The sequence below is a fragment of the Jaculus jaculus genome, chromosome X, assembly GCF_020740685.1.
Source record: "Jaculus jaculus isolate mJacJac1 chromosome X, mJacJac1.mat.Y.cur, whole genome shotgun sequence".
NCBI lineage: Eukaryota > Metazoa > Chordata > Mammalia > Rodentia > Dipodidae > Jaculus > Jaculus jaculus.
In genome coordinates, this window is record NC_059125.1 from 120,488,410 (window position 1) to 120,500,599 (window position 12,190).

The 12,190-nt window shown below is 39.9% G+C and overlaps 1 non-coding gene across 1 annotated transcript; it reads right to left on the minus strand.

Moving 5' to 3' along the window:
* Positions 1–2,837: 2,837 nt before the first annotated feature.
* Positions 2,838–2,960, minus strand: LOC123457000. Its single transcript, XR_006634848.1, has one exon. It is a non-coding gene; the product is annotated as a U6atac minor spliceosomal RNA (small nuclear RNA).
* Between the last annotated feature and the right edge of the window lie 9,230 nt (positions 2,961–12,190).

Consider the following 12,190-nt stretch of genomic DNA (forward strand, 5'->3'; position numbering starts at 1 on the left):
GATGGTGGCCTTTTTTAAAATCAGATTTTGTTTTGTCTGATAATACATATGTGATTTGAAAATTCTCTAATTTGAATTATAAAAATTCACACCTTACTCTTCTTGAATATTTTAAATTCATTTTGAAGTATAATAATCAACAGTTATCACATAGCTTGTGTTATAACTTGGTCTTTGTAAATTTCATTTTATCTGTGTGTATTGATTTAGAGACATTTGTAGCCATCAAAGAAGTTTCAAGTTGAGATACTTTGCAATTTCACTATGAAGTTATAAGGAAAGTGATTTTTGGGCCAACTACTGTCAAATACATTAAAATTTGTTAAATGGGCACTCATTAATGGAAAGCACAAACTGTTCATACAAACTGTTCTGTTGGCTTGATAAAAGTCCTTTTCAAGATTCTGACTGTAACATATCTGGAAGGGTCACAAGAGGAAAACTTAACTACATTTCAGAAACAAAAGTTTTATTCACTTTTTGCAGTTTATTATTATAGTTTTCACTTGCATACAATATAATGGGTTCCACTGCTACATTTTCATAGACATCTGCCATTCCACCATGTTCATATCTACCATCCCAAAGTTCTCCTCCAGCCTACCTCCTGCCACATTTGCTGCTCCACTTTGTTCCCTAAATAGTCCTTCTGGAGAAGTAGTGTTTCAAAAATGATTTATGTTTATTATAGCAACATTCAAATAACATAAAATAAATAACAAACCATTTCAGTGTTAATAATGGTTTATTGGCTTTGATTTGAATTCTACGATTTTGATTTGATTTATTTAATGACTCATAATATTGGACATCCTATATTATTAGTAGCCATCTACATATCTCATTTGAGAAGTGTCTATTCAGATATTTTGGTCATTTTTAGTTGAGTTTTTACTTCTTTGCAGTGTAGTTGTACTTCTTTTGACCCTCAGCTTTTAGATTATTACCTCTTATGAGTTTTTTTTTAAAGTTATGATTTTGTTTCTCTTCTCCTTTATCCTGTGTTTTTCTTTGTGTGTGTGTGTTTCCTTGAGGGTTGCTTTTCAGATTATTAGTAATATCTTAAGTTTGTATAAATAAAATTTGAATTAATAATGTTTTAATACTATATAAACTTTGTTCCTTTGTAGTTCCAGTTCACTTTTGAATTATTTTCACAAATATAACTTTGTGTTTATTTACCTTCCAAATCACTTGGGTATAAAATGAATTAGAGAGAAAGAAGGGGGATATTTATAATTTAAACAGTTCTAAAATTACTATTGTATTTTTGATAATTTCATATTTGTGTACTATATATTTTGACCTCATTAACTTCCATTATACTTTCTTATCCCTTCCAACTCCCAGTAAACCCCTTCTTCTTCCCAACTAATCCCCTTTCTAATTTAATGCCTTTTTCATAACCTACTGAGTCAAATTAGGGTTGTTTGCATAAGCATGGGTGGTGGTTATCTACTGTAGTATAGGTAATTCACCAGTGGCTACACCACTGAAGAACATACCTCCCCATCAACTTCAAATAACTACTCTGGGAACAGTGGGATCTTGTGAGCCCTGCCCCCATCCAAGCCTGAATGATGATGAGCTCGACCTTGTGTAGGAAACCACAGCTACTAATGAGTTCATGGTTACTATGCCATGCTGAGTCCATAAAACAGCATTCCATAGCACTCTTCCTTATACTCCATCACTTACATTCTTTACACCCCTTTCAGGATGTTCCCTGAGCCTTATTGAAGGGAGGTAGAGATGCTCTTTTAAGACCGACCATACAATAGCCATTTATTCTAGGCATTTTCACCAGCTATGTGTCTCTGAGTAACTTCTGCTCACTGTAAAAAGAAATGTCAGTGATGGAGGCTGAGAGCAGCACTACTATAAGAATATATACATAAATATTTAAAAGGCCATGTAGATTAATGAGAGTAGTATATTGCCCCTATATGAACCTATAACTTTCCCATTCATAGGTTTTTGACACATTTTCAGTACCAGGCACAATTCCTTCCTGTAGAGCAAGCCTTAAATCTAGCCAGAGAACAGTTGGTTACTCCCATTATATTCATACCACTATTGCACCTATGAACACATTTTGTTTTGCAGTTCTCTTGTGTAGTAAACAGGGTCCACAGCTAGTTAGGATGGTTGATGACTTTCTCCTATAGCAGCTTGCATAGCTTATTCTGGCACAAAGAAAGCTAAACAGTGGGAAGGAAGCTTCCAGTTCAATTCCAGCTTGGTTTCTGTTTTTTTTTTTTTTTTTATGCAAAGTGTTTGGTGGCTTCAGCAATAGGGATTTACAATCTATTTTTTGTGGGTAACCAACCAAGAGCAAGGGCAATAGCCAATCTTGTTTTAGGGGCCTCTGTGACCTCCATAATCAACAACTCATTGGGCAGTGTTTCATCCCTGGTATGGGGATTTTCAATTAAGACCATATGCCTTCTTAGAGTAGCTTTATCCATCCATATAATATACCTTTATTCAGCCTTTTTATTTAAAAAAATATTTTTAATTAGTTTACAAATTAGTAAGCTTCCATATTGGTTTTTCATACATCCTTAGCGTTGGTTAATCTTACACCAACCTCCTCCTCTCCTCCATTTCACTACGTTATTCAAGCTTGCTTAATCTTGCCCCCAACCACTGCTCTTCCCTCCACTTTCACATCACGTGTATTTTGGTAATCATCCCCAAAACTTCTTTTCCTTCTCCCCCGTAGCCCCTGTCTAGGTTGCTGGCCTGTATAGACATTCCAAATTACACACACACACACACACACACACACACACACACACACACACACACCACCCCAATAATCCATACCCACCCACCCACCCCAGTTGTTAGGTGCTGCAAAGTAGTTGGGAATGCCTTAACTGTACACATGTTAGGTCCAAGGGACTCTTCCAATCTTGTCAAGGGGAGAAGTAACCTTTACTCCTTTCATTCAACACTAGTTCTTTTTTTCTTTTATTGAGGTAGGGTCTCCCTATAGCCCAGGCTGACCTGGAATTCACTATGTAATCTCAGTCTGGTCTCAAACTCACAGTGATCCTCCTACCTCTGACTCCTTGGGATTAAAGGTTTGTTTCGCCTTGTCTGGCATTTATAACACCAACTCTTTTTTTTTTTTTAAATTATTGACAACTTCCATAATTACAGACAACAAACCATGATAATTCCCTCCCTTCCCCCACATTTCCTTTCACAAATCTACTTTCCATCATATACCCTTTTCCTTTCAATTAGTGTCTCTTTTATTTTGATGTCATTATATTTTCCTCCTATTATGAGGGTCCTGTATAGGTAGTGCCAGGCACTGCAAGGTCATGGGTATCCAGGCCATTTTGTGTCTGGAAGAGTGTGTTGTAAGTAGTCCTATCCTTCCTTTGGCTCTTACAACCTTTATGCCACCTCTCCCACAATGGACCTTGAGGCTTGGAATCATTTATGTACACATGTATTGATAGAGTTGATAGTATTTTACCGGCCTCAGACTCTGGAAATTTTTCTTTATTCTTTTATCTTTCTGCCCCTCTGAGCAATCTCAAATGACCTATCTAGAAATATGATTATTCTTTTTTTAGTGCCTGCTCAACTACTAAGCATATTTAGTATATTTTGACATTATTTGTTATGTTTTTAATCATTCCTCTCGCTTTTTGATGATCCACATATGTTGAGACATTGTTCTGCTGGTTTCCTTTAGTCTTTGCCATGGTTGCCATTAGGTCTTTGAATGTATCGATAGTTCATTCAAAGTCTTTGTCTAGTCATTCCAATGTCAGGGCTACCCAAGGAACTGGTTCTATTTTTTTCTTGTCATGTAGACTGGCCATACATTGTTATATCTTTGCATTCCTTGTTGAAAACTGAGTATTTTGAATATTATAGTATGGTAATTCTGGAAACCAATTTCTCCATCTTAACCACAATTTGTTTTTGTTACCTGTTGTGGTAACTGTACTGATTGTGGCTATTGCTCAGTGGCTTTTTAAAACTATTTTTGAGCTGGAGGGATGGCTCAGCAGTTAAGGCGTTATCCTGCAAAGGCAAAGGACCCAGGTTCGATTCTCTAGGACCCACATAAGCCAGATGACCAAGGGGGCACATGCATCTGGAGTTTGTTTGCAGTGGCTAGAGGCCCTGGCATGCCCATTCTCTCTCTCTATCCCTCTCTCTCTGTCTCTAATAAATAAATAAAAATAAATAAAATTAAAGCTATTTCTGTTAAGTTTCTATTCTTTATCACACGTGGCCCCTAAAGTCTATGTTCTGTCTTCTTGATCATCTTGTGCTATTTTGATAGTTACCTCAAATACCTGGAGCCAACCAGGAGTAAAAGGAAAAAGAAAGCAAGGGAGTACTTTCTCAGATTTTGTATATTGGTTCTATGTTGGGGTGCTTCTTCAATGCCTAGCTGTGTTATTTATAACCCTATCTTTGCTTTCACTTTCTACTTTCATGAGGACTCAAGGGAACTGACAGTTAAAGCTTGAAGGATCTTGTCAGGCCTTTTTCTTTTTCTTTCTCTCTATATTTTGCAGGCCTTGGGCTAGAACTCAGGGTAACACACATGCTAGGCAAGTATGCTACCACTGAGCTATACACTAGTCCTTCTCAGACCTTTGCTGAGTGCGGATCCCTCATAGCAATGCCTGTGCTTTTCTAGTACATACAGGAGTTATTTTCTTTCTTTCTTTCTTTCTTTTTTTGGGGGGGAGGTAGTATGATGAGGGTTTCCTTATGTTGTACATACTGGCCTTGAACTTTTGGGCCCAAGGAAATATTTCTGTCTTGGCCTCCCAAGTAGCTGAGACTATGTGCTCTGTTCCTTGAGGAAAAAGGAAAAAAAAAAAAAAAACTAGTTTCAACCCAATTTTTTTTCACAATAAAATAAATATTGCTCCCTCTGGCAATTTGGCCAAGGTACTGGCTGTCATTCATGTGGCTACTGCCAGTTGGTATGTGAAGGAAGGATGTTGACCTGTTCTTTCATTTTCCTGTAGAAACTAGCCAAAGACTGTCCTTCATTTTCTCCCCAACTCAGAGATTCCAGCTTTATTACAGTTTTCTACAGAAGAGCATATAAAACACAGACATTGGCTATAGCAGTCTATGGAAAGGGAAAACATCTGGGATAAGAAATAGACCAGGAATTTTGGGAAGGAAGGGATTGGGGTAAATGCTGCATATATGAATAAGGGCGATATAAAGCTCTCACATATGATGATTATCTGGGCAGATTTTTCAGATTATGGACACTATTTAGCTTTCTAGAAACTTCTTTAATAAACTTCAAAGAATTAGCTTTAAGAGGTGGTGGGGGATGTGGTCATCTGTAGGATGATATTTGAAAAAGCAGCTGGCAGTATACTACTTCTGCAAAGCTCATGGCTTATTAAAATCATTTTCCAACTTCTTTGTCCCTTTAAGAAACTTATAGCAAAATGACATGTTTGGTAGGAGTCCCGTTAAAGCCTTTTCAGTGTAGACTCCCCTGTAAAGTGACTTCCTTTCCTTTTCATCAACTTTTAGAGGGCAGACAACAGCATGGAGACAAGCAAACTTACACTGGGGGAAAATGAGAGTGTTAGAACTTTCCAGATGGCTTGAAATGAATGCAGGTGTGCCTGGAACTCTGCCATTGCTCCTCATCCTGAAACGGTAGTCAGTAAATGCACTTCTTGCATACAATTCCAATTTTAAATGTGCCAGTGGAATATGCTAGCTAAAAAAAATTCCATCAATGAATCTGTTTATTCAGCAAATAAGTGCCCCTGCTTTTGAAGTTTGCATTTTTATTGAGATTTCTTAGATTCTTGGAGTGGTTTCAGAAATTGTCATGGTAAAAGATATTTAAAATAACTATAAATGCTGATTTAGACAGTGTGAGTAACATGCATAGATGAAGGGGAGGAAAGGAGAAAGAGTTGTGTCATTGGGTTATAGTGTGTACCTGTGTGTTTGTGTCTGCCAGGGAGTGGGAACTAATCTTTACTGATGTTTTCTAACATCAGACATGGTGCTAGCTGCTTTTCATGCATTATTCCATTTAATTCTCATGTCAGTTCTATAGAAGATACTATTATTCTTCTCTAACTGCTTAGAGAGGTTAAGTAATTTGCTCAAGGTTGTGGTAGAGTGAAGATTTGTTTCTAGGTAGTAGTGGATCTGAATCCAGCTGTAGGACTCTAGGCAGCTCACGTAAAAAAAAAAAAAAAAATCTGGGTGTCATTGTCCTTGTCTACAATATTAATGTTCTTCTGGCTGTGACAGCCCATGATTCCTTGAGTCTGAGATGCTCCCTAGGACCTCTTGGTATTGTTTACAGAGGAAATAAAGGGCAGAAGTCAACAGTGGTTACTTACAAGTAAAGATATTCTCCTGGATAGCTGTATTTGACAAACAAGTTGGTGTCAGATAGCAAGTGAAATGGACAAAAGCTTTAGATTTTTATGTTGTTACTGGTTTTGCACATCAATGATATGAGTTATTGACTATCAAAGCAGTTCATGCTTTCTATCAGCTTTTTATTATTTATTGATTTTTTAAATTAAAAAGTTGTACTCTTAAGCCCCCAATGCCCACCCCAGCTCTCCTGAGGGTCTTTTTTGGTAGGGTTATTTGTATTTATTGAGGGGGCTAGGTAGAGAGAGAGAGAGAGAGAGAGAGAGAGAGAAAGAGAATGGGAGTTCCAGGACCTCCAGCCACTGCAAAGGAACAGACGCATGTGCTGCCGTGTGCATCTGGCTTACATGGGTCCTGGGGAATCAAACCTGGGCCCTTAGGCTTTGCAATCAAGTGCCTTAACAGCTAAGCCATCTCTCCAGACCTCAGCTTTGGTTTTTTTTTTAAAAATTTATTTATTTATTTATTTATTTGAGAGCTACAGACACAGAGAGAAAGACAGGTAGAGGGAGAGAGAGAGAATGGGCGCGCCAGGGCTTCCAGCCACTGCAAACAAACTCCAGATGCGTGCGCCCCCTTGTGCATCTGGCTAACGTGGGACCTGGGGAAGCGAGCCTCGAACCGGGGTCCTTAGGCTTCACAGGCAAGCGCTTAATCGCTAAGCCATCTCTCCAGCCCTCAGCTTTGGTTTTAACAGAGACTTAAACCCCAAACATTATAACTTTCCTTGATTGAATTTTGATTATTTTTTACATGTGTATGTGTGTGTGGTGTGCATGAATGTATGTTGAATGCATGTATGTGTATTCATATGTGTGTGCCTGCCTGTGGAGGCCAGAGGTTTTACTTGATGGCTCTCTACCTTATTTATTGGGACAAGGTCTCTAGCTAGCCAGCTTGCCCTGGGGATCTGCCTGTCCCCACCTGCCAAGCACTTGGATTTCAATCATGTGTCATCTTGTCCACTTGACCCTGGGGACCTGAATTCAGTCTCTTAGGCTTGCGCAGCTAGTGCTTTACTGACTGAGTTATCTTCCTAGCAAAATTTTGATTCTTTTAGTGTTTCTGATTACCTCAAAGTGCTATTTTCTATTTTCTATTATTATTATTATTATGTTTTGTATGGATACATCATGTGTTAGTACCCTCTTTTCCCTTGTCCCTGCCTCCATTCTGTTGGGGATGCTCCTTGGTGGGATTGCAGGTATTCACCATGGGGTTGTGGTTTATGCATTGTGGGAGCAGCAGTCAGTTATTTTTTGGGGAGGCAATGCCTCTGGGCATGATGCTTCAACCTGTGGCTCTTACAATCTTTTTACCCCCTCTCTCACAAAATTCCCTGAGCTTTGGAGGGAAAGTTAAAAGCTACTTCAGTGATGAGCTCTTAGGATCCTCTGGATCTCTGCTTTGGTAGGTGTTGAGTATCCCCAGGGTCTGTCTCCTTCACCCTGGCACTGATTATAAGGAACAGCGTGGAAGCAGCACTCTTGATTGTCTCCCCAACTCCTGTGGATTCAGCTGTGGCTTGGCTGAAATGCGAGGGGTCAAAGTGCTGTTGTTATTAGCTATTATGATTTATCTCTTCTTATTCAAAAGCACAATAACACACTAAGCATGTGTTATGAGAAAAATTGTCCTCTAGGCCCTGGGGGTATATCAGTGAACAGCACAACCCACACGTATGCTTCATTGGAGCTTATATTTTTGCATGGTGGCCAGGGTCTCATGGAGTTTATGTTTTGGTATGGTGGTCAAGCAATAAGCAAAGTATAATAGTTTAGTATGTAATACTGATGCAGGATTTTGGGGTTCGGGAGGGGCTCCCAATTTTGGGTTCTATCCTATTTTGAACAAAGTATATGAATTATTGAGTTTACTTATGGAGAAATCACAAATTGTGGGGTTCATTTAAGGAGAACTGTGATCTAGGAAGAAGGCTAGAACAGTTACAAGCATGTGGAGAGTAGGAAGCATGCATTCATGTGGAAAACACATCATAGTCCATGAGATTCATTTAAGAGAAATTGAGGGTTTTAGGGAAAGAGGCGAGAGTTGAGCCACAAACACGTGGAAGATAGAACCTGGGTGCTTATGTAGGGAGATTTAGAAGACACACACACACAGCATCCACCATGAGTTTTCCCATGGAAAAAAATTTAAGAGGGCAAATGGTGATGGCTTTAGGAAGAATAGCAGAGGGAAAATGTCAAAGCAGAGACTACGAAATTCAGACGAGACATGAGTAGTAAAGAGAGTTATACCCACGGTTATCTTGAGTTTAGAGAAATTACACAGTAGCAGGCTCAGAGTTTAGTGAAAGCACCCATGTGGTAGATGCGGAGTGCAGGGAAATAAACACATGTAGATTCAGAGATCAGAGGAAAATCATACCTGTAATTAAAGTGAGAAGTTTACCCAAAGTATAAAGCAGAGGTAAGCAGGAAATTACTGAGACCAAAAAATAGTACTTTGCTCTCCTCGCAGGCAGCCTGTCTGGGCTGGCTGGGGGGAGGGGTGTGGGGGGCAGACTCATGTGTATCCCTGTGACCAGGAGAGGTAGAGTGAGGAGAGGTGGAGAGAGGGAGATGAAAACAGCACAGATGAGCCTTTTTAGTCGATTGAAAATGCAATCTTTCATCAGATTCAGGTATGTAAAGGGAAGATCCGATTGGCTTGTAGATTCCAGGGCCAGCTCACCTGGGTAGTGAGGGCCGCTTATCGAGGTAGTGTGCTCAACCGTGGGCAGCAGGGGGCACTGCAGCTACTGTAGATGAGTCTCTATCAGACAAGGATTCCATTCCTGCCAACACAGGGTGACATTCGTTCCTTCTTTGGGCTTCTCTGTCCCTGACCGAAACTGCCTAAAAGAAGCCAGATTACTCCTGAGTCTCCTACAGTATGTTAATTGATAACAAGTTTTTTTATGGCAAGAAATAAAGCAGATGCTGGCTTGGTAGTGCTGGGTACAATTGTGCCATGAGGCACAAGTGTGTGCCTGTTCTGTTCACAGATGTGTCCCTTGGTATTTGCTGTCATCTATAAAATGCAAGCTCTCTAACCAAGAGTGGGAGCAGTATTGATCAAAGGGCATACACGTGTTCATTTGGAAACCGTTTTTTTTTTTTTTTTTTTTTTGTGGTTTTTCGAGGTAAGGTCTCATTCTGGTCCAGGCTGACCTGGAATTCCCTATGTAGTCACAGGGTGGCCTTGAACTCAAGGCGATCCTCCTACCTCTGCCTCCCAAGTCCTGGGATTAAAGGCGTGCACCACCAGGCCAGACTTAGAAGACGTTTTTGATGGGCATAACCTCTACATTTAGCCAAAGAAGAGTGGAAACTTCCCTCTTGGGTCTATGACCTTTCAAGCCATAGGCTTCTGATTTGGTTCTCCTCACCAGACATAAATTCCCTCCCAGTGAGCAGGCTTCATATCCAGTCAGAGAACAGTTGATTGCACCATTACCTATGTGTCACTATTGGACTGGTGGCTATACCTTGCCTAACTGGTTGATTTTTGTGGGTTGTAGGATCCACTGCTTGGTCATGCTGGTGGTGACCTTTATGCCCCAGCAGTTCATATAGCACTTTTCAGTGCTATGAGAGCTAGCCAACAGGGAGCTGGCCTCCATCTCGTTTCCAGTTTGATTTCACAATGTTTTGCAATAGCAGCCTATCCTATCTTGATTTATAATTCTGCCTCCTAGTTTGGTATCCTTGGGCAAATAATTTTACTTTATTGAGTCTTGTATCATTGAGTATTCAGTCAGAGAAACAGAACCATTAGGGGTGATATGCAGGCCATAGATTTGTAATGGGGACCTAACGTTATATAATTGTTGGAGCTGATTAAATAGTTCACACAAGTCTGTGATTCTGTATCAGGAGCTAAGCCAAGAGTCAGCAGGGCAAATAGGAAGTTTGGATGTAAAATGGGGGTTGGGGAAGGAGAGAAGGTGAAACTAGAACTTATGTAGACTGGTTGGAACCCATGAGAACAGAATGAAATCTCCACAGATCTCTTACAGTCTCTAAGCTTCCAAAGTAAAAGGTATGGGAGTCCTGTTGGACAATCTGGTGTATTTCATTATGGAGCTAAAAACATACATACTCCCAAGCCAGAGAAGTTGAGGGAAGAGATTATAGGGGTGCTAGAGAAGTTTTAGGCTGTGTGTGTGTTTCCTCAGAATCCAGAAAAATGAGGGAGGAGGTGTAGTAGTTGCTCTGAGAGGGCACAGACCCAGTGATAAAACTGAGAGCCAGTAGAGAAGACATAGCATGTATAAAATGCAATATTACATGGTGCCTTATACCTGTCTTCTGGGTACAAGATGATGGCTGCTGCTTCATTTTCACTTTCTATGTTGTATTCAAAATATCTGTGTGCTAAGGCTCATCTATTCGAAACAGTGAAGCCACTCTGGATCATACTTCCAGCTTAGAGTGGTCAGATGTACAAACCCACCACAAGCCTGTTTATTAATTGAGACAATAATAGCGAATGCAGAATTGTTGAGAACAATACATTAATACATATCAAAGTTTCTGGTGCACAGTAAATAGTTAGTGATTTTTATTTTCGAAGTAGGGTTTTGCTCTAGCTCAGTCTGACCTGGAATTCACTATGTAGTCTCAGGGTGGCCTTGAACTCACAGCAATCTTCCTACCTCTGCCTCCCAAATGCTGGGATTAAAGGCGTGCACCACCACGCCTGGCAGTCAGTGATTTTTTTTTTTTTTTTTTTACTTCTTTTCTGCCACCCTTTGGCCAAGACCTCAGGACCTGTGGAGAATGTTTTATTGCTTGTTTGCACTTTTTAAAGTATTTTTTTAAATTTCATTTATTTATTTTTATTCATTTATGAGAGGGGGAGGGAGGGAGCTTGTTTGTACTTTTTTAGAAGTATTTTTTTAATTTCTTTCTTTTTTTTCTTTTTCTTTCTTTCTTTTTTTTTTTTTTTTTGCTTTTCGAGGTAGGGTCTCACTCTGGCTCAGGCTGACCTGGAATTCACTATGTAGTCTCAGGGTGGCCTCGAACTCACGGTGATCCTCCTACCTCTGCCTCCCGAGTGCTGGGATTAAAGGCGTGCGCCACCACGCCCGGCTTTTAATTTCATTTTTTATTCATTTATTAGAGACAGAGAGGAATAGAGGGAGGGAGAGAGTGAGAGTGGGAGAGAGAGACACACAGAGAGAAAATGGGCACAACAGGGTCTCTAGCCACTGCAACCAACTCCAGACGTATGTACCACCTTGTGCATCTGGCTTATGTGGGTCCTGGGGAATTGAATCTGGGTCCCTTGGCTTTGCAGGATAACACCTTAACCATGGGGCCATCCTTCCAGCCTACTTTTGTTTTTCAGAGAGACAGTGATGTTGCAAGTGGAGAAGCTCCTTATTTTTGCATGTGTGTGTTTGTGGTGTGCATACATATGTATTTGTGTATGTGCACACATATGTGAATCTATAGGCATGTTTGTGCACATGTGTGTGTAGGCCAGATGTTAATGTTACTCTTCACCTTATTTTTCCTTTTAATATTTATTATTTATTAGTTTTACATGTATATAATGTATTTTGATCATAATCGCTCCCATTACCTTCTTTGACTCTTTCCCCTTCCATTGAACCCCATCTTCCTCCCAACTTGTGCCACTTCTACTTTGATGTCTTTTTTTGACCCACCGAGTCTAATTACAGTTGTTTGAATGCCTATACCTCTAAAGAGAATGTCACACTCTCCCACAGAAACCATGAACTGCCAATAGTTTCTTAGAT